This window comes from Mobula hypostoma, chromosome 25 (assembly GCF_963921235.1).
Source record: "Mobula hypostoma chromosome 25, sMobHyp1.1, whole genome shotgun sequence".
NCBI lineage: Eukaryota > Metazoa > Chordata > Chondrichthyes > Myliobatiformes > Myliobatidae > Mobula > Mobula hypostoma.
In genome coordinates, this window is record NC_086121.1 from 30628478 (window position 1) to 30651271 (window position 22794).

Genomic DNA, 22794 nt, shown 5'->3' on the forward strand with positions numbered 1-22794 from the left:
AGAATTGATAGAACAGATCAGTAGATGTAAACATAATATGTTACAGACCTAAAATAAAGAGAGAGGTCACTGATCATATAAAGAAAAATTCAAATGAGAACTACAGACAGTAGTTGATGTGACACTTTTGATTATATCAACTCCAAACATATACTATGCTTATTATATCGGCTGTCAGCATTGCAATAATGTTCTGAGAAGTTGCCATTTTCCTGATGAGTAGAACGGAGCAGCTGATGGTTGCTGCTCAGCTATAAGAGCCAAATGTTTATTCATTGAAGTGCACTGGAGAAAAGTAAATTTGATCCTGAAGGTGAATTAGATACATTCTCCCTAATCACTGGGGATATTACTGAGTCACATGAAATTGTAATAGTTGGAACTTGGTAACTACTGATTTCTATGTTCTTCACAGGCATGACCATGAAAGTCATGCAGGGACAAATATCACATTACATATAAAAAGTAAAGGGTGTATTTTTGATTATTGTGAGATCATGATTTGTGATCGAGCAGACAGTTGTTTGACGAATGATGGGAAAAGGCCAGTTTTTGCCTTCAAGGTAGACCCATTCGGGCACTGTGTGGACCAGCATCCCAAATCACTACTATCACTCATATTTCTTTGGAAAAGGGACAACGTAAGGAAAAACTTAAGGAAAAAGGAATTTTGGAAATTCCCCTCTGACACAAAACTCATTAAAGCTGAGGAGATAAAACTATTAAGTAAAGTAATAGAGTGGATTCCGGTTAATTGGGACACATCGAGACCAATATATTTTGGCCCAACTAAGTGGTTGTTCTAATTATCTGAAGTTTCATGGAAATAGTTAAATGGTATAAAAAAGACAAACTAACATTTAACTAAGTAACAAGTTATGTATCTAAATGAAATACAGAATAAGTTAGAACAATACCAAAACTACTACAGTGCAAGAAACTGTGTATTAGTTCCTAATAAATATTGACAGAGGAATTCATTCAGTGTATACTTTTGTGTTCTTTTGATTGACTGTAATAAATAAAATCAGTGCAGACGCCTAGTGCAGTTAGTGGACTTCCTTCAAACAGTGCTTTCAACGTTTGCATCCTTCAAATCTTCATTTTAATTTTAACATTCAAGATGATTGTTGATATCTTCAAATTTTTCATAGTCCTTACTTGTTGAAGTAGTGAAGCCATTTTTTCTTCACTCCCGGCCATTTCTGGCATCTCCAAACCTGAATGCTCGAAACTACAGTGTACAGAACAGTTCTGAATTGCCTTACTGCTTATTACTCACCATCAGTGACGAAAATCACTGCTTTTTGACTACAAACACATGACGTCGTCGCTGTTTCAGAACTGTTCACTCCAAGCATAGTGTCTTATCTAATGGCCACATAAAAGTACACACTTCTGATGCTCGTTAGAAACTGTTTGTCAACAGTCTTCTCTCCCAATTAATTGGCATGGTGTCCCCAGTAAACAAAGGGAGTCCCAGCTATGTTCTTGATTCGTTTTTGCTCTTTAAGAATTGCAACAAATAAGTGGCTGCCCAGATTAACCAATGGCTTAATAAACCAGAATCCAGTGTACTCAGTAGTCCCTCCACCACCTATTTTTATGACCACTGCACTCGGGATCTTATGTGGTTGAGAACAGTTTAAACTTATTGGTGCTGTTTCATTCCAGTGGTGGTACAACTCATCTCTAGTACTCCAGCCAATAGCTTCTGCAATCCCAACGTGAATCTCAACATCATTGACATTCTGACTTTGATGTGACCAGAAGGTTGCAATGGTTCTTGACCAAACCACTAGATGGAAGCCTTGAGGTGGCACCGGGCTGGCTCTTAAGGAAGGACAATTGAAGGAATTAGGTGCAAGTAGGATTAAAGGAGGTGGTAGATTCATTTCTTTCTCTTTTTTTCTTCCACTTTCTCTCTATGTTACCTCACATTGATCCACTCACACTCCTCCGTTGTTTTCCCCCAATAAAATTCTACCTCCTTTCCTCTCTCTCTGTCTTGATTATTCAGTCTTACTCCTCTTTTATGGTTCCTTCTATGTCACTCCTCTGTGTAATATAACCTAAAATTACCCACCTTTGTCTCAGTCTATCTCTACCTTATGCTGTCTCTGTCTCATTATCATGCACATATTTACCACATTTCATGCTGTTCTGTCTGTTTATCTCTATCTACCTTTTGGACCATCTGGAATGAAATGCATTCACAAAGGGTTGTGATTGGTTTGGCTTTGATCTGTAACATGCATAAAATGCTGGAGGAACTCACACACCAGACAGTATCTATGGAGATGAATAAAAAGTTAATGTTTCAGACCAAGACCCTTCACAGGGACCTGCTGAGGAGCCTAACGAGCCCTGATAAAGTGTCTCGGCCCAAAACATTACCTCCTTATTCTGTCTGACCTGATGATTTCCTCCAGCTTTTTGTGAATGATACTCTGGATTTCCAGATTCTGCAGAATCTCTTGTGTTTATGAACTTGAACTGTATTGACTCATCAGTCCATTTTTATTTCATTCCTTGATTTTCTTTTCAAAGTCTTCATACCATTGAAAGCAAACAAAGTTCCTTTTGAGATTCTAAGCCACTCTGTGTTTTTTTGTAAAGAATCCCAGTTTTAGAAAAACAAATGATTAATGTGCAGATTAATCTTCTCCCCTCTCTGACAAGGTGCCTTAATGCTGGCCATGGGAGAGCTTCATAAATCAGCCATTTTTTTCCCGGTACGAGATGCAATTTATCATGAAAAAAATTCAAAGAACATCCTTCCCATGGTACATTGTAAACTCTGGAGTACATTTCTAATGGGTAGCAAAGATCCTGCTCAAAACTGACCCAGAAATAGTCAACTTGGATTTTTGCAACATAAGTAGAAAATGCCTGAGGTTCTCAGCATCTCAGATAGCATCTGGAGAGAAAGAAAAAAAATGTAAGAACTATATTTCAGATCAATGACTTTTCAACATATCTAAGAAAAGTGATATGTTCCTGACAGCTGAGTTCAATGGTTCCATTGAAAATCAGAGAATGCATACAACATACAACCCGTTTCTCTCTGCATGGATACTGACTGCCCTGCTGAATGTTTCCAGCGATTTCTTTTTATCTAAGATTTCTAACTTCTGCAGTTTTTTTACGGCTTAGTCAAAAAAGAAAGCAAAGACTCTCCAACCAAGGAGCAGCATGGGGATCATTGCCTTGATTGGACTGAACAGAAAGGCAAATTGAAAATCAAAATGCTTAAACTTACATTGTCGGGCTTTGCCATTCAATTAGTGGACGCTGATTCCAGCCAAAAGAAAGGCCTCATCAAAATGTTTGAAAATAATTGAGATGATATTCTGGCTGCCTTCTCAGACATTTAAACAGAAAAAGAACTGTACTCCCAATTTGCTGTATTTTAGTGATGAATAATGCAAAGGTTTGTGTGATATGTCCACAGGGACTGACAAAGACTAAACTCATTTTAACTTAAGCCTCTACGTAACCAGCAGAAAGGGAAATATTTTGTTCACTGATCTAAGGTTAAACCCTAATGAAATTGAAAGGATAGAATTATAACTGATTGTCTATCCCATTTCTCCTGGACTTCATTTCACAGGAAGTATGTGTTGGTTACACTGCAATCAAAATTGATGAGCAACACATTAATTATTATTACAGTTTTTGTATTATATTTTTGATTAATATTCAATGATATTATGAATCTAAAGAAATTTCCGTTTCAGCAAATATTTCAGTCCAGAAGGACTGAAGGTTGACTGTATTGTACAGTATATGCATCTTAATTCTGAATGAGACACTAAACCAAAACCCCATCTGTCCTTTTAGATCTGAAAGGAACCACAGAACAAAACTTTGATAAAGAATGAGAGAGCTCTTTTAAATGTTTTGGATGTGAATTTATCCCTCGGTGAACTTAATTAAAATATTATCTGGCTATAATCACACTGCTGTTTATGGGAGTCTTGCATTAACGTTATTCTCTGTTCCCAGTGTTGTAATAGATACTACATTCCAGAAGTCTCTAATGATGTGTAAGGATGGTCTTATGTTATGAAAAATGCCAAATGAAAGTCACCTTTTCCTTTCTTTTTATGTAGTGGGGGATGTGGTGGAATAACTGGCAGAATTATACCCAACCTGAAGATTGCTTGCTCAGTCATAAAGAATATGAGATGTATGTATTCTGAATTTCTATTTCAAACATATCAACTTATTGACAAACAAAGACTCATTTATTTATTGAGATACAGCATGGAATTGGCTCTTTCAGTCCTTTGAGATGCTCTGCCCAGCAATCCTCCAAATAAATCCAAGCCTAATCACGAGACAATTTATAATGACCAATTAACCTACCAAGTGGTACATCTTTGGACTGTGGGAGGAAACTGGAGCAACCGGAGGAAACTGTACAAGCTCCTTACAAGCAGTGGCAGGAACTGAACCTGGGTCACTGGTGCAGTAAAGTGTTGTGCTAGCCACTACACTACCGTGCCACCCCAGGAAACAGTAATTGCTTGGGAAATGGAAGTAATGGTTCTGAATAGCATCATGCTGTGGTGTTGTGTTAATAAGAAAGGCAATTGTCTTATAGCTTCTCTCTCCTTAATTGGAAATACTTAATTTTCTGTTGTCACATCTAACAGTTATTCTTTATGATAGAAGTTTTGTCTTCACTCTTGATTTGACTGCACCTTATGGCTAGATTCCAGTGATATAATGTACATCATAATTGGGCCAGTTTGAGATTGAAGCTGATCTGAACTTGGATCTCTTGATCAGTTTCCTACCTCTAACTTGGATAAAAGAGCTCCTTTTAAAGACTGCCAGAGATGAGAAGTCAGAGTGAGAAGATACTATTCTGCCTCCTACCCAGGTTTCATAGCCCAGTCCCTCAGATAGATGCCTGCATGGATCTTTTGTTCTGTGGGAATTTGGTCCACTTGCCACAAAGCTTCTGTCATCATGGTTAGTGGAGGAAAGATTCCCAGCTATGTGTACTATGTGCCTACCTTTGATGATGGGATTATTCAGGAAGAGTGACTTCAGCATTTGAATCTAATGCATGGATAGAGTGTCAGTGAGACCAGTCAGACAGCCTGAAAACTCCCCCCTGTGATACAAGCATTCAGATGTACATTGACAATAAAGCAAGAGCACCATCAATTATTAATACATATACAGTATTGGTATTCATAATCATATAAAATTATAGGCAGACCAGGGTTAACAGGTAAGACTTCAGGAAGTCTGCTATTTCATGGATAACTTGTCATTTGTGATTTATTTCATGCAGACTGTTAATTGATTTTCATTACACTTGTCACATCACTGCTTAGTTATTTTCCTGCATCTGCACTCTTGAATATATTTACATATTTTTTCTGTCAAATTTTCCTCTCTCTCTTCCAAAAGTGTTGACACCTGCTGGGTGCAGACTCCAAAGTTACTAACAGCCCTGCATCACCTCAATATGTGAACTTGGCCTTGATGCTGGAAGACTCTTCTCTAACTGCTGGAATTGTGCCTTTAGTACAGCTATTCATTTTTTCCCATGTGCTGTGTACTTTCCAGCAGACATCGGTCAATACAACAAGGAGCAGCAACTCTGGCTGGTTCTGTCACCTAGAGCTTGCAAGCATGAAATGCCCCACCCAGACTTCTGGAGAGAAAACAGCAGGCTGTGGGTGGAAAGGAATTGTTAAACTTTCAGGTCGAAATCCTGCATCAAGACTGACCCAGAACATTGACAGTACCTTTCCTCCCACTGAGCTCATCCAGCGTATAATTTGTTGCTCCACATTCTAACATCTGCAGTCCCGTGATTGTCCAAATTCTGAATGCCAACTGGACTATCCTAACTACATGGACAGACTCAGAAATGGATACCTTCTCTATGTATGGTGGAGATACATACTGGATTCAGTGCAATAAGATATTGAGTGAGGGAGGGAGAGAGGGAAGAGGCCTAGATTGAGAGTGTTATGAATCTATAGTTAAAGTGAATCTATTCAAGGTACTGACATTTCTTAAATCTGTTTAAGAGGCTGCTCGTGTGTCCATTAACTGAATTCTGAGATTTAGACGGTCTCTCTGGCTTGCATTTTGTTGGTGCTGATGAGAAAACTTTTGCAAACAGTGAACGCAGAAGTATTGAGAGAATAATTTATATGGCCAGAGGGAATCTTCGGATGATGTTTCCAGCTTCCAATATTTATAAATAATAATCTTTGTACAATAATCTAATTTACATACTGTGGAATGATTCTGAATGTGGGAGCCCACTGTAATCAAAATTGAGCAGAAGCACATTAATCATTATTAGTTTCAACATTGCAATCGTGGTTAATATTCAATAAGATATTAACAATGTAAGATAAAAAGAACAATATAAATTTTGTCTTTGCTGTTGTGCTGTATCTACCTTATAGACAGAATTGACATTGTCCTGCAATGTAAAGTATGTCTTAATTTGGCCAATGTACAATGCAGAGAAGAATCTATTAAAGTCATCTAGTCATAGAGTACTACAGCACAGGAACAGGCCCATCAGACTTTTAGTCCATGCTGACCTGATTTTCTGCCTAGTACCATCTACCTGCACCTGAACCATATCCCTCCAAACCTTTGCCATCCCTGTACCTATCCAAACTTCTTTTAAATATTACAACTAAACCCACATCTCTCACTTCCAACTGGCAGTTCTTTCCACACTTGCAGTACCCACTGAATGAAGGATCTATCTTTAGATTCCCCTCAATTATTTCAGCTTTCACCCTAAATCTATGACCTCTACTTCTAGTCTCACACAACCTGAGGGGAAAAGACTTCATGCATTTATAAAACATAATTTTGTACACTTTCATATCTTCCCTCATTCTCCTGCATTCTAGCCTTTCCCTGTAACTCAGGTTATAGAATAACACCCTCCGGACCTGTTAACCCTGGTCTGGATGAATAGGATTATGATCATGATTGAAGTCACCTCTCACTGCCCTGGCCAAGGATACAGGTGCTGATTCAGCTTTTTCCCCTTCAGGTTACATTGAGCGACTCGGTTCGTCATCGATGTGGTCGACTGAAGCGTCACGGCAGATTGAAACATTGGGGTAGCAGGCAGTGAGCGCTGCTGTTGGAAGGCTCCTACACTTGAACTCTCTCTCTCTCGATGGTGAGTGAGAGTCTGTTGGTCCTCGAGTAGGGGGGAACTCGGAACTCAGACAAGCGACATGGCAGATTGTAACATCGAAACAGCGAGCTTCTAGTCTTCCCTCTCATTGTTGCAGGAGTGATATCTCTTTCCCTCTCGCTAGTGAGAGAGAGAGGGCCTGTCTGAGTGTTGGGATGGACGTAGTTTTTGATGAACTCTAGATCATGGTTTCTTTGAGGCATTGCTGTTGCTTACATGGTGGATGGTAGAGGGTTGATGCTTTTGTTGGATCAGGTGGAGGCAAGGATTGATGGCTTTTCTACTGCTTTGTGCGTGGGGTAGGGATGCTTTGGATTCCAGTGCTTCTGTCACACATTCTTTGTTTTTTTTTCTGTTTCGCGGATGTCTGTGAAGAGTAAGAATTTCAGGTTGTATACTGTATACGTTCTCTGATATTAAATTGAACCACTAACACAGAACAGTACATCACAGGAACTGGCCCTTTGGCCCACAATGTTGTGCTGAGCCAATTAAATTAGTAATCAAATGGCCAACTAAACTATTACCTTCAGTTACACAATTTCCCTCACATTCATGTACCTATCTAAATGTCTCTTATAGGTTTGTAATGTATCTGCCTCTACCACCATTCCAGGGCAGTGCATTCCAAGTATTCACTACTCTGTCCTTCACATCTCCTTTGAATTCACCCCTTTTCACCATAAATGCATACCCTTTGGCATTAGACATTTCAACCATGGGAAAATGATATTGTCTGTCTACTCTGTCTATGCCTCTCATTATCTTATGAACCTTTATTCGATGTCCCCTCAGCCTCCACCGCTCCAGAGAAATCAACCCAAGTTTACCCAAGCTTTCATTATATCACATGCCCTCTAATCCCGACAGCATCCTGGTAAACCTCTTCTATTCCCTCTCCAAAGCCTAGACTTTGGATAATGGGCGATCAGAACTATATGCAAAACTCTTGACCTAACTAGAGTTTTATAAAGCTGCAAATTAACTTCCTGACTTTTGAACCCAGTGCCTTGACTAATAGAGGCAAGCCAGCCATTTGTCTTCTTACCCTCCCCTTCAGCCTGTGCAGTACTTTCAAGGAGCTATGAAATTGAACACCAAGACCTCTCTGCTCATCAGCAGTGTTATGGGTTTTGCCTTTAACAGTTTACTCTCCTATTACATTTGATCCACCAAGGTTAAACTCCATTTGCCATTTCTCTGCCCATATCTGCAACTGATCTACATCCCGCTGTATTGTTTACCTGTCTATTATGCTATCCACAACACTGCCAATCTTCATATCATCTGCAAACTTACTAACTCACCCAACTACATTTTCCTTCAGGCCATTGATATACATCGCAAACAGCAGGGGTCCCAATACAGATCCCTGCCGAATATCACTCATCACAGACCTTCAAAGTCCCATTGAACATTACCCTCTGTCTTCAATGGACAAGCTGGGTCTGAATTCAAACAGGCAATTCACTATGGATCCCATGCATCTTAATCTTCAGGATGAGGTTAGACTGGGTGAGACTACAACTAGAGGTTATAGATTTTGAGTGAAAGACAACTGACCTGTTTTGTTGTCATCTCTCCAGAGCACAGAGACACTATTAGATTATGAAGACAAGCAGTCCTCTTTTATTGTCATTTAGTAATGCATGCATTAAGAAATGATACAATATTTCCTCCAGTGTGATATCTCAAAACACAGGACAGACCAAGACTGAAAAAACTGACAAAACCACTTAATTGTAACATAGTTACAACAGTGCAACAATACCATAACTTGATGAAGAAGTCCGTGAGCACACTAAAGTTCAAAGTCTCTCAAATGTCCCACATCTCACGCAGACGGGAGAAGGAAGAAAACCTCTCCCTGCCATACCCGACCACGGTCCGACTCTGAGTCATCCGAAAACTTCGAGCTCTGATCCGCTCTCCGACACCGAGTACTGAGCACCATCTCTGTCCGAGCGATTCGACCTCAACCTCGGTCGCCACCAGCAGGCAAAGCCGGGGATTTTGAGGCCTACCCTCCGGAAGATTCCCGACCACACACATATTAGTTGATGTTCTCAAGGACCAGAGTCAGAGAATCATTATGAAACATGATGACATCTTTTCAGCTCATCTTCTATGTCAGATTGTGGAAAAGAAATCTCGCCACCCCAATCTCCTGCTCCATCCCTTGCCATACAGATTATTGTCTCTGAAGTGCCTAACCAAATCAATTTCTGAGAATTCTGACTGACCCTGTTTCCATCGTGATTACAAGCAGTGATTTCCAGATCATGACAACTCTGAGTATTTAAACTATTACTAATATCCCTTTGGTATCCTTTGCCCAAAATTTTAAATCAACACCACTTGGTGCTTGAACCACATAGTCAGAGAATTTCTCTTTGTCTCCCCTATTTTAACCATTGCACCTCTTCCAGATCTAAATTAGGAAATGTCTTCTTCTGATAAAGGTACATGTTGTTTCCCCACATGTGGTTCAACATTAGTTCATGTCTATAAAAGCACTGCCCAGTCTTGGATGACGTAAAGTTCGAAGTTAAAAGTGAATTTATTAACGAAGTACATGTACGTCACAATGTACAAACATAAGGTTCATTTTCTTGTGGGCATACTCAATAAATCCATAAAGGAATAATAACCATAATAGAATCAATTGAACACCAGCTTGAGTGTTCAACCAAAGTCCAAAATAAATATTATTATCTAAGTGTGTATATATATACAACCCGAAGATTTATTTTCTTGTGGGCATACTTAATAACTCTTACTATAATAGAATCATCGAAAGACCATCCAACTGGGGCGTTCAACCAGTGTGCAAAAGACAACAAACTGTGCAAATACCAAAGGAAATAAATAAAAGTAATAAATAAATAAGCAATAAATATTGAGAAAATGAGATGGAGAATCCCTGAAAGTGAGTCCATTAGTTGTGGGAACATTTCAGTGATGGGACAAGTGAAGCTGAGTGAAGTTAGCCCCTTTGGTCCAAGAGCCTGATCGTTGAGGGGTAATAACTGATTCCTGAACCTCGAGTCTTCTGTCCCTTCTTCTTGATGCACCAGCGAGAAGACAGCATGACCTAGAAGATGGAGTTCCCTGAATATGAATGCTGCTTTCCCGTGACAACGCTCTCTGTAGATGTGCTCGATAGCGGGGAGGGCTTCATCTGTGATGGACTGAGCCGTATCCGCTACTTATTGTGGGGTTTTCCATTCAAGGTCATTGGTGTTTCCATACCAGGCTCTGATGCAGCCAGACAATATACTCTCCACCACACATCTCTAGAAGTTCATCAAAGTTTTCAAAGCCTTGCCGAATCATCACAAACTCCTGAGGAAACAGAGGTGCTGCAGTGCTTTCCTTGAAATTGAATTTACATGCTGAGCCCAGGACAAGTCTTCCAAAATGGTAACAGCGAGGAATTTAACATAGAATAGTACAGCACAGTACATGCCCTTCGACCCACAATGTTGTGCCGAACCTCAAACCCTGCCTCCCATATAAGCCCCCACCTTAGATTCCTCCATATACCCGTCTAGTAGTCTCTTAAACTTCACTAGTGTATCTGACTCAGGCAGTGCATTCCACGCACCAACCACTCTGAGTAAAAAACCTTCCTCTAATATCCCCCTTGAACTTCCCTCCCCTTACCTTAAAGCCATGTCCTCTTGTATTGAGCAGTGGTGCCCTGGGGAAGAGGCGCTGGCTATCCACTCTATCTAATCCTCTTATTATCTTGTACACTTCTATCATGTCTCCTCTCATCCTCCTTCTCTCCAAAGAGTAAAGCCCTATCTCCCTTAATCTCTGATCATAATGCATACTTTCTAAACCAGGCAGCATCCTGGTAAATCTCCTCTGTACCCTTTCCAATGCTTCCACATCCTTCCCATAGTGAGGTGACCAGAACTGGACACAATACTCCAAGTGTGGCCTAACCAGAGTTTTATAGAGCTGCATCATTACATCGCGACTCTTAAACTCTATCCCTCAACTTATGAAAGCTAACACCCCATAAGCTTTCTTAACTACCCTATCCACCTGTGAGGCAACTTTCAGGGATCTGTGGACAAGTACCCCAAGATCCCTCTGCTCCTCCACACTACCAAGTATCCTGCCATTTACTTTGAACTCTGCCTTGGAGTTTGTCCTTCCAAAGTGTACCACCTCAAACTTCTCCGGGTTGAACTCCATCTGCCACTTCTCAGCCCACTTCTGCATCCTATCAATGTCTCTCTGCAATCTTTGACAATCCTCTACACTATCTACAACACCACCAACTTTTGTGTCGTCTGCAAACTTGCCAACCCACCCTTCTACCCCCACATCCAGGTCGTTAATAAAAATCACGAAAAGTCGAGGTCTCAGAACAGGTCCTTGTGGGACACCACTAGTCACAATCCTCCAATCTGAATGTACTCCCTCCACCACGACCCTCTGCCTTATGCAGGCAAGCCAATTCTGAATCCACCTGGCCAAACTTCCCAGGATCCCATGCCTTCTGACTTTCTGAATAAGCCTACCATGTGGAACCTTGTCAAATGCTTTACTAAAATCCATATAGATCACATCCACTGCACTACCCTCATCTATATGCCTGGTCACCTCCTTAAAGAACTCTATCAAGCTTGTTAGACACGATCTGCCCTTCACAAAGCCATGCTGACTGTCCCTGATCAGACCATGATTCTCTAAATGCCCAGAGATGCTATCTCCAAGAATCTTTTCCAACAGCTTTCCCACCACAGACGTAAGGCTCACTGGTCTATAATTACCCGGACCATCCCTGCTACCTTTTTTGAACAAGGGGACAACATTCGCCTCCCTCCAATCCTCCGGTACCATTCCTGTAGACAACGAGGACATAAAGATCCTCGCCAGAGGCTCAGCAATCTCTTCTCTCGCCTCGTGGAGCAGCCTGGGGAATATTCCGTCAGGGCCCGGGGGCTTATCCGTCCTAATGTATTTTAACAACTCCAACACCTCCTCTCCCTTAATATCAACAAGCTCCAGAACATCCACCTCACTCATATTGTCCTCACCATCATCAAGTTCCCTTTCATTGGTGAATACCGAAAAGGAGTATTCATTGAGGACCTCACTCACTTCCACAGCCTCCAGGCACATCTTCCCACCTTTATCTTTAATCGGTCCTACCTTCACTCCTGTCATCCTTTTTTTCTTCACATAATTGAAGAATGCCTTGGGGTTTTCCTTTACCCTACTCGCCAAGGCCTTCTCATGCCCCCTGCTTGCTCTTCTCAGCCCCTTCTTAAGCTCCTTTCTTGCTTCCCTATATTCCTCAATAGACCCATCTGATCCTTGCTTCCTAAACCCCATGTATGCTGCCTTCCTCCTCCTGACTAGATTTTCCACCTCACTTGTCACCCATGGTTCCTTCACCCTACCATTCTTTATCTTCCTCACCGGGACAAATTTATCCCTTACCTCCCGCAAGAGATCCCTAAACGTCGACCACATGTCCATCGTACATTTCCCTGCAAAAACATCATCCCAATTCACACCCACAAGTTCTAGCCTTATAGCCTCATAATTTGCCTTTCCCCAATTAAAAATTTTCCTGTCCTCTTTGATTCTATCCTTTTCCATGATAATTATAAAGGCCAGGGAGTGGTGGTCACTGTCCCCCAGATGCTCACCCACTGAGAGATCTGTGACCTGACCCGGTTCATTACCTAGTACTAGATCTAGTATGGCATTCCCCCTGGTCGGCCTGTCCACATACTGTGAGAGGTATCCCTCCTGGACACACTTAACAAACTCTGCCCCATCGAAACCCTTGGAACTAATCAGTGCCAATCAATATTAGGGAAGTTAAAGTCACCCATGATAACAACCCTGTTATTTTTGCACCTTTCCAAAATCTGCCTCCCAATCTGCTCCTCTGTATCTCTGCTGCTACCAGGGGGCCTATAGAATACCCCCAATAGAGTATCTGCTCCCTTCCTGTTCCTGACTTCCACCCATATTGACTCAAAAGAGGATCCTGCTACATTACCCACTCTTTCTGTAGCTGTAATAGTATCCCTGACCAGTAATGCCACCCCTCCTCCCCTTTTTCCACCCTCTCTATCCCTTCTAAAGCACTGAAATCCAGGAATATTGAGAATCCATTCCTGCCCTGGTGCCAGCCAAGTCTCTGTAATGGCCACTACATCATAATTCCATGTATGTATCCAAGCTCTCAGTTCATCACCTTTGTTCCTGATGCTTCTTGCGTTGAGGTACACACGTTTCAGCCCTTCTACCTTACTGTCTTTACACCGTTTATTCTGCTTCTCTTTCCTCAAAACCTCTCTGTATGTTAGATCTGGCTTTACTCCATGCACTTCTTTCACTGCTCTATCGCTCTGGGTCCCATCCCCCTCGCAAATTAGTTTAAACCCTCCCGAACCATGCTAGCAAACCTACCTGCAAGGACATTGCTCCCCCTCGAGTTCAGGTGCAACCCATCCAATCTGTACAGGTCCCATCTTCCCCAGAAGAGATCTCAACGATCTAAAAATCTAAAACCCTGCTCCCTGCACCAACTCCTCAGCCACACATTCAACTGCCATCTCCTCCAATTCTTACCATCTCTGTCACGTAGCACGGCAGTAATCCTGAGAACGTCACCCTTGAGGTCCTGTTCTTCAGCCTTCTGCCTAATTCCCAAAACTCACACTTCAGGACCTCATCCCTGTTCCTGCCTATGTTGTTGATCCCAACGTGTATCATGACTTCTGGTTGCTTTCCCTCTCGTACCAGGATGTCGTGCACCCGGTCAGAGACATCCCGGACCCTGGCACCCGGGAGGCAACAAACCATACAGGTGTCCTTCTCACGTCCACAAAATCTCCTGTCTGCTCTCCTGACTATAGAGTCTCCAATGACGACAGCTCTCCTCTTCTCCGTCCCACCCTTCTGCACCACAGGGTCAGACTCAGTGCCAGAGGCCCTGCCACCGTGGCTCACACCTGGTCGGTCCTCCCCGCCAACAGTAGCCAGGACGGTAAACTTATTATTCAGGGGAATGGCTACAGGGGTGCTCTGCACTACGTGTCTGCTCACCTTCGCTTTCCCCCCTCTGACTGTCACCCAACGACCTGCTTCCGACAGCCTAGGTGTGACTACCTCCTTGTAGCTGTCATCTATAACCGCCTCATTCTCCCTTATGAGTCGAAGGTCATCCAGCTGCTGCTCCAGATTCCTTACACGGTCTTCCAGATTGCCCAGCCGTATGCGCTTCTGGCAGATGTGACTCTGCGGGAGAGGGGCATTCCCCCAAAACTGCCACATCTCACATGAGAGGCATATCACTGTCTCAGGAGACATTGTAAAAACTAACTGAGAGCTAGCTTGTCCTCTGCCTCTTCTCTTCGAAGTCTCTCGAGTCAAAGCCTCAAATCTCCACTCCTCGGCTGGCCCCACTCACGCACTGGCCGCTTTGCTTGAGCTATCCCTCTATTTGTCTGTTTGAGCTTTTCAAAATGTTTGGTCACCTGACCTCGACTGCCCAATCAGCTGCTTTCTGCTGAGTCTGATCTATTCAAATCTTGATTGACTTGATTGCACAGACCAACTGCCAAATGATGCTGACCCTCTCCACCTCTGATCCTCTGGTAACGACTGCCTTGTGGACGTCTGGTTTCCTCCTCCTGGTCAATAACCAGCTCCTTGCTCTTGCTGGCATTGAGTGAAAGGTTGTTTCTGTGGCACCACTCAGCCAGATTTTCAATCTCCCTCCTGTATGCTGATTCACCAGCACCTTTGATTCGGCCTACAACAGTTTTGTCATCAGCAAACTTGAATATGGCATTGGAGCTGTGCATAGCCACACCATCATAGATGTAGAGTGAGCAGAGCAGTGGGCTAAGCACCCAGTCTTGTGGTGCAACTGTGCTGATGGAGATTGTGGAGGAGATGTTGTTGCCAGTCCAAACTGACTGGGGTCCGCAAGTGAGGAAATCAGGGATCCAATTGAATGAGGAGGTATTGAGGTCAAGGTCTTGAAGCTTAATGATAAGTTTTGAGGGGACAATGGCATTGAATGCCAAGCTGGATTTGATAAAGAGCATCCTGATGTATGCAAACTTGCTGTCTAGATGTTCCAGGGTTGAGTGAAGAGCCAAAGAGATGGCACCTGCTGTGGACCTGTTGCTCTAGTAGGCAAATTAGAGGGGATCCAAGTCACTTCTCAGACAAGACTTGATATCACCAACCTCTCAAAACACTTCATAGCTGTGGATGTAAGTGCTACTGGACAACATTCACTGAGGCAGCTTACTGCATTCTTCTAAGGCACCGGTATAAGTGGAGTCTGCTTGAAGCAGGTGGGTACCTCAGACATATCCATGACACAGTTTCAGTGGGGCAGAATTCTTCTCAGTTTTGTTGAAGTTGTTGAGGAGAATGGTGACCTAATCCAATGTCACACGATGTAACAGAGATACAAATGTCACTGAAGAAACACTTGCTGTCAATTGTTTATACACACAGCATTCATTACATCACAGCCGGCTGGTGGTGTAGTGGCATCAGCGCCAGACTTCGGAGCGAAGGCTCCCCAGGCGCGCTTTCCATCCGTGCTGGGTTGAGCGTCGCGCTAGCAACTTGACCTCGTAAAAAATAAATCGCCTGCTACAGAAACATCGACAGCAGAAAGTTGATGGCCTGTGCTCCCTGTGAGTTTAAAATGCAAATTCCTTTCCTTTCCTTATTCATTACATCAACTTTACAAAGACTGTTCAAGAAAAAATAACATGCCCAATTTACATTACACAGCTATGAAATACTCCAAATGTCTGAATAGATCCTTCAGCTATTAAAAATATCCCAATGTAAATGCCGAAGGAAGATATGGCATCAAATTTTCCTTTAACATTCAGTTTGAGTATAATTTCAGTATCATAATGGAATGGAAGGCTGATACGTTGTGATGATGATGATAACAGTGGATTGATCAGACTGTATTTGAGTATTGTGAGCAACTTTGGGTTGTACTGACATGAGAAGGTTCACGAGAATAATTCCAGGAATGAAAGGGTTAACATATGAGGAGCATTTAATGGTTCTGCACCAGTACTTGCTGCTGTTTAGAAGAACTGGGATGGTGGGGGGGGGGGGGGAATACATTGAAACCTATCAAATATTGAACTCTTTGGATAGAGTGGATGTGGAGAAGATGCTTCCTGTAGTCCAGGAGTCTAGGGCCAGAGGCATAGCCTCAGCTTTAGAACTGAGGGTTGGCCAATTAGAACAGGGATAGAGAAAAAAATCATTTAGCCAGAGGGTGATGAATCTGTGGAATTCATTTCCATGGATGGCTGTAGAGTCCAAGTCATTGAGTATACTTAAAGTGGAGGATGATAGGTTCTTGATTAGTCAGGGCATCAAAGGTTTCGGGGAGCAGGCAGGAGAATAGGGTTAAGAGGGACAATAAATCAGCCATAATGGAATGACAGAGCAGACTCGATGGGCTGAGTGAGTATTTCTGCTCGTAGGCTTTTTAACAAGATGTCTAGGATCCAGCAAGTATCGGGGCTGATAGTGTGCTTCATGTATCAATATAATTTAGGGATTGCCAAAAAATGGCGTCAAATCAGATGCAGAGGAAATAGCAAAGATGGGGAAAGAAATTCTGAATAGTGAGAGAAAAAGTCATAAATGAAATGCAAGAAAAAAGCAGTAAGTAAGTTATAATGTAAAATTGTAAAAATTGATTAGGATTATCTATTACTTACTGGAATGAGATTCAGCAATATAAATTGTCCTCTTTCTGGGCAAAATAGTTGAGTTAGCATTGCATTAACAATGGCTACACTGTTAAAACGATATTTACACTGTTGATTATCGAGTCCTAACTGCTTGTGGCAAGTAATTTCAATGCAATCCAATAACTCCACAAAAGGAAAGGGGGGGGGGGGGTGCATTGTGTCAGTCTACCATTTACGTGGAGTAATGTAAGCTGATCCCAAATTCAGATCCATAACTGCTCTAATTTGCTTCCAAATTAATAACAGTGCACATCATTAACATACAGCTATTTCAGCAACAAGATTTGAACCATTGAACCAATTACGGTCTACTTAAGCATAATTCACGATCTGCGTAGGTACTGAACAAATGGAATGGTATATCCCTTGAATGATAGACTGTGGGCAATATAACATTTGTTCAGAAAAACTTGTTCTCACCAAAAGAGAATGTGGTTTTCTTTTATAAATTTCAATTGTAATGCTTTTAAACAACTTTCAAACTTGGGATGCAAGTGTGCTAATCCAGACATGGGTTTCATCGGCAAACAAAGCACTTTTTATGTTTCTTCATATTCGATAGCAGCGTGAACTCCCTACAGATCAGCATTGTTGGACTTGGATGCGAAGTAAGCCACCTCGGCTCTGTCTGGTCAATATGCCTCACGACTGAAAGCAGTGAATCCATCTGCAATACAGGCCACCCACTGAGCTCTGACCTCCCTGAGAATTAACGCTAAGTTGGTGTTTAAAGATTCTTAATACCAGATATTTTAAAAGGTGAAATGACAGAAGAGAATGAAATGCCTTAATGTTACATTATCAGGAAATTAAATCATTATAGATGAGACTCCCTCTGTTTATAATGGGACCAAATCAGACAGCGTTCCAGATGAACCTTTTATTGCCTATAAACCACATTATGTACCTCATTTTATGAGAAAGCTGTTAACATAATTGACTGCAATTTTTTTTTGTGTTCAAGGCCAATTGCAGTGTAGAATGAATCCCCTTCCTCTCTGCCCTGTCAGTTTGCTTCAGTGCTAAGCAAAGTAATGCTTCCGCAGCATTGGACTAACATCTTTCCAAGTTCTCTCGCACGCATGCCAAGACTTTCACCTCAAGGTGAGAATGCTAATTTAAAAGAGAATAGCACCTTCAGTAACTGAAGGAGACAGCGCTTTAATGGAATTCAACACATACAAAGGTGATGCACAGCCAATTAGTTATGACTGAAATGCACCCACTGTGTGTGGGTGAGGGCAGCATTTGAGGCACAGCAGGATCCCACAAACTAACATAACAACTCATCTGATATGCGTGACAGTGGATTGCAGAGGACCGTTACCCGCAAACATGAGAAAGTCTGCAGATGCGGAATTCCAAAGTAACACACACAAAACGCTGGAGGAGCACAGCGGATCAGGCAGCATCTCTGGAAATGAATGAACAGTCGATGTTTCGGGCTGAGGCCCTTCTTCTCCAGCCCTTTACCTTTTCCAATTACCCGGCTTCACCTGTCACCTTCTAGATGGTCCAACTTCCCTTCCCCCCATCTTCATATTGTGCTATCTTCCCCATTCCTTTCCAGTCCCGAAGAAGGGTCTTGGCCCGAAACGTCAACTGTTTATTCACTTCCTGATGTCCTCCAGCATTTTGTGTGTGTTTCTTTTGACAATTAACCAGCTTGGTTGACAAACCACCATGAGTAGCTAGAGCTGCAATGCCTGTAAGTAGGCAGGTAACAAACTAATTTAGCATCTCAACCAAAAAGAGAGCAACTCTGACGCTTTGACACTGCTTTCGTTTGGTGGGGGACTCCTTTGTTGGAGTCTAGGACAAGAGGGCACAGTCTCAGGATAGAGGGGTGTCTATTTAAAACAGAGATGTGGAGAAATTTCTTTGGCCAGAGGGTGGTGAATTTGTGGAGCTTTGTTACCACTGGCAGCTGCGGAGGCCAGGTCATTGGGTATACTTAAGGCAGATTGGACAGGGCATCAAAGGTTATGGGAAGAAGGCCGGGGAGTGGGGCTGAGGAGAGAAAAAAGGATCAGCCATGATTGAATGGTGGAGCAGACTCGATGGGGCAAATGACCTAATTCTGCTTCTGTCTTATGGTCTTACGGTCTTCCTTTCATTCTGAACAAACAGCCTGGATTATGTGCTGAACTCCCAGGAATTTTAAAGGCAAAAATGTATTGAATTTCAGCGTCAGAATCAGATTTAACATCACTGGCATGCGTCATGAAATCTATTGTTTTGTGGTGGCAGTATATTGCAATACTTAGCAATAAAAAACTATAAATTACATAAAGAAATGTACGTTACATGCTAAATTAAATAAGGAGTGCAAAAGAGAAAAAGAAGAAGAAAAAATAGTGAGGTAGTGTACATGGGTTCATTGTCCATTCAGAAATCGAATGGCTAATTTTAGGAATCTGATGATTCCCAAACTTTCTGGACCAGCAAACAACCTGATGACAACTGTAAACAGGCTAAAGTTTATTTTTGTTGATTAAGGTTTTAACTACGCCCCTCATTCCTGGGTATCACTATCATTCTGTATCTGGACAATTTACTGATTGTTATTAACAATTAAAAAAAAACAAGAACCATATGTAGAACATTAGAACATGCAAAGACTGCTCTGTAATGGAATGACACATTTTACCAAGCATTCAAATGAAACAAGATTGCAAGAAATAAGTATTTCCATATTATTAAATCTGTTGTGGGTGTAACATGGACATCCCATTTGGGACTGGTTGGGAATTAATGACTCATATACAAATTGTGCTGGGCCATTTTGCTCTGCAATTGCAAATTACCGTATATCAGATAATTAATATTTGAAACCAGGTCTTGTCAGTTCAATATGTTTTGGTTAGCACAATAAACACAAGGTCAGAAATGAAATTTACAGTGAAGCATTGACACTAATCGTTCTTTAGTCAGTAATCAAAGGTGGGCAGTGACCATTGATGCCTATTGAATTGAATAGGCATCTGTTAGCCTCGTGAGACCATGGATTTGCGCCTTGGAAAGTTTCCAGGGCGTAGGCCTGGGCACGGTTGTATGGAAGACCGGCAGTTGCCCATGCAGCAAGTCTCCCCTCTCCACACCGCCGATGTTGTCCAAGGGAAGGGCATTAGGACCCATACAGCTTGGCACTGGTGTCGTCGCAGAGCAATGTGTGGTTAAGTGCCTTGCTCAAGGACACAACACGCTGCCTCAGCCAAGGCTCAAACTAACGACCTTCAGATCACTAGACGAATGCCTTAACCACTTGGCCACGTGCCAACACACCATCTACACCAGAAATAAATGTCTCGTCCAGCAGCCCCACCCTAGTTGTTTTATTGTTTAAGATACCGAGTGGAATAGGCCCTTCTGGCCCTTTGAGCCGTGCCAACCAGCAATACCCTGATTTAATCCTGGCCTAATCACAAGACAATTTACAATGACCAGTTAACCTACCAGCTGAATAAACTTTTCTCGGGCTTCCACCCACAGGTATCAATTTTAATTGATGTTTCGATGACAATCTCCACAGTCTTCATCAGGGATTTTTCTTGGGCATGTCTAGCTTGGAGCTATTTATACCCCCATCATCCATCCCTTCTGATTGGCTAGTCCTCATCCAATGAGGTTTCCTCTGTCCCACCTGGTTTACAATCGACTTCCAGTTCTGACCTAGAGCAAAACCTTTGTCTTTGTTAAAATTCTTTTCCTCTAGTTTTATTTCAATAGCTTCCTTCACCAGGCTGTGCTGAAAGCCATTGGTTCAACACAGTGGTTTTGCGCTGGCAAAGTCAATCCTATGGTCATTGTGAATGCAATGTTCTGCTGATTTCTCCCAGGAACCCAAACGGATGCACCTCCTGTGCTCCTTGATGCAGGTTTCCACCGTGTCCGCTTTCACAGTCACCCTGAGTCTCAGGTCATCTTTGACCCACGTAAGCTGTGACTTGAGCTTCCTTACAGGTTTGCGGAAGGAATTAATCCAGTACTCCTTTAGGATCCAGGCGATAATTTTGATTAACCGTGCAAAAACTATTTTGAACCTGAAGCGTCTACGTAAGGAAATAAAACGGTTACTCACAACGTTCCTACAGAATAGCAACAAGGTGAAGGAAATCCATTGATCTCTTAAAAGGGAAAAACCAGGAAAAATAACAACGAAGAGGAACTCATTGCTACCACCTGACTTCCCTATATTTCCATGGTTCCTGGAATAACCGCCAGAATCCTGAAGAAATACCAGATTAATACCATCCACAAACCCGTAAGGAAGCTCAAGTCACAGCTTATGCGGGTCAAAGATGAATTGGTACTCAGGACGGCTGGCACTTAAAGGATTCCCTGTGAATGTGGAGCAGTGTATATCGGCCAGACAGGATGCACGGTGGAAACACAGGAGGTGTATCCATTTGGGTTACCCAGAGAAGTCAGCGGTAGCAGATCATTGCGTTCATAATGGTCATAGGATTGACTTTGATGCCACAAACCCTCTGTGCCACGCTAACGCCTTTTGGGACCACCTGGTGAAGGAAGCCATTGAAATAAAAGGAGAAGAAAAGAATTCTAACAAAGACGAAGGTCTCAGTCTAAGTAAGAACTGGAATTCGATTGTAAACCAGTTGGGACAGGAGAAATTTGATTGAATGAGGACTAGCCAATCAGGAGGGATGGACAACGGGGGTATAACCACTACAGTAGGCATGCCCAGGCATCATCCCTGATGAAGATGGCAGATTTTGTCATCGAAACGTTGGTCAAAATCGATACCTGTACCGGCTGGAAGCCTGAGAAGAGTTAATTTGTTATATATGCACTGGATCCTTTTTTAACCTATAAACCAGAACGTCTTTGGAGTGTGAGAGGGAAGTGGAGTACCTGGAGGAAACCCACGTAGTCGTGGGGAGACCATTTTAGTTCTGAGCACTGTGATGAATATGCAAGTCAGATAGTGTCATTCCAAAGAAGTTAAAGGACCCTTTGAAGAAGTGGCCAATTTAAATCACACTGCACAATTTATAAAGACTTACAAAAGGATCAATTTGACGCTCCTTTTTAGGATAATATTTGTCTTGAATAATAGCGCTATCATCACTCCCCAACTTGATTTAAGAGTTAGGCTATACACTAGTCAATTTGCTCAAAGAATATGTGGGAGTAATATTACCAAAACTGTCTAATATTAGTGTGGTGTGCTGTGCATTTCATGTGGGTAATGGTTAATAACCAGATTGTCATTGTGATGAGATAGCAGATCTGGTCTTTGGGTATCCCTATTTTCAAACAGTAGGCCATCCACAATTGAACTGCTGGTTGCTGTCTGAGAGCTGGCTTTCCAAATGATCTTTACTGGTTGTGATCTGAGTTCACTAAACGAAAAAATCCAGGTTCGCTGTGATTAAGTACTCCATCCATTATGAATGGATAACACACAAACAGTTTCCTGGTACAGATAAACCTCCACACAGCTGGGAAGTCATTGGGACATGAATTCCATGTCAGCTTCATTTCAGCCTGCAGAGAAGTCACTTCCTTGTGTACACATTGAAAAAACAGCATAAGAAAACAGCATAACACGGAGAAGTGGTTCAATTTGTTGAAAAAGGAGAGGGCAACACACATTTTAAGTGGAGAATTGATTATCATGAATTAGTGCTCAGGTTACGTTGGTTGGGACTCTATCCTACCGTCCTTAAAAAAAAGATGATCTCATCTGCAAAATGATGAATAATCTAATCCATTGCTGTATGAAAACTGAACCGATTATTTATGACTGTAGTAGACAATAATGGTGTATGATAA

General features: G+C 42.1%; 1 long non-coding RNA gene across 2 annotated transcripts in view; it reads right to left on the minus strand.

Annotated features, from left to right (window-relative positions):
- Positions 1–2603: 2603 nt before the first annotated feature.
- The window catches only part of LOC134337840 (uncharacterized), an 82797-nt gene continuing 62606 nt past the window's right edge, over positions 2604–22794 (minus strand). For both annotated transcript variants that reach the window (XR_010016086.1, XR_010016085.1), the window contains exons 4-5: positions 7001–7571; positions 2604–2920 (exon numbers count right to left, since the gene is read on the minus strand). This is a non-coding gene — a long non-coding RNA (uncharacterized LOC134337840). The remainder of the gene's footprint in view (positions 2921–7000; positions 7572–22794) is intronic.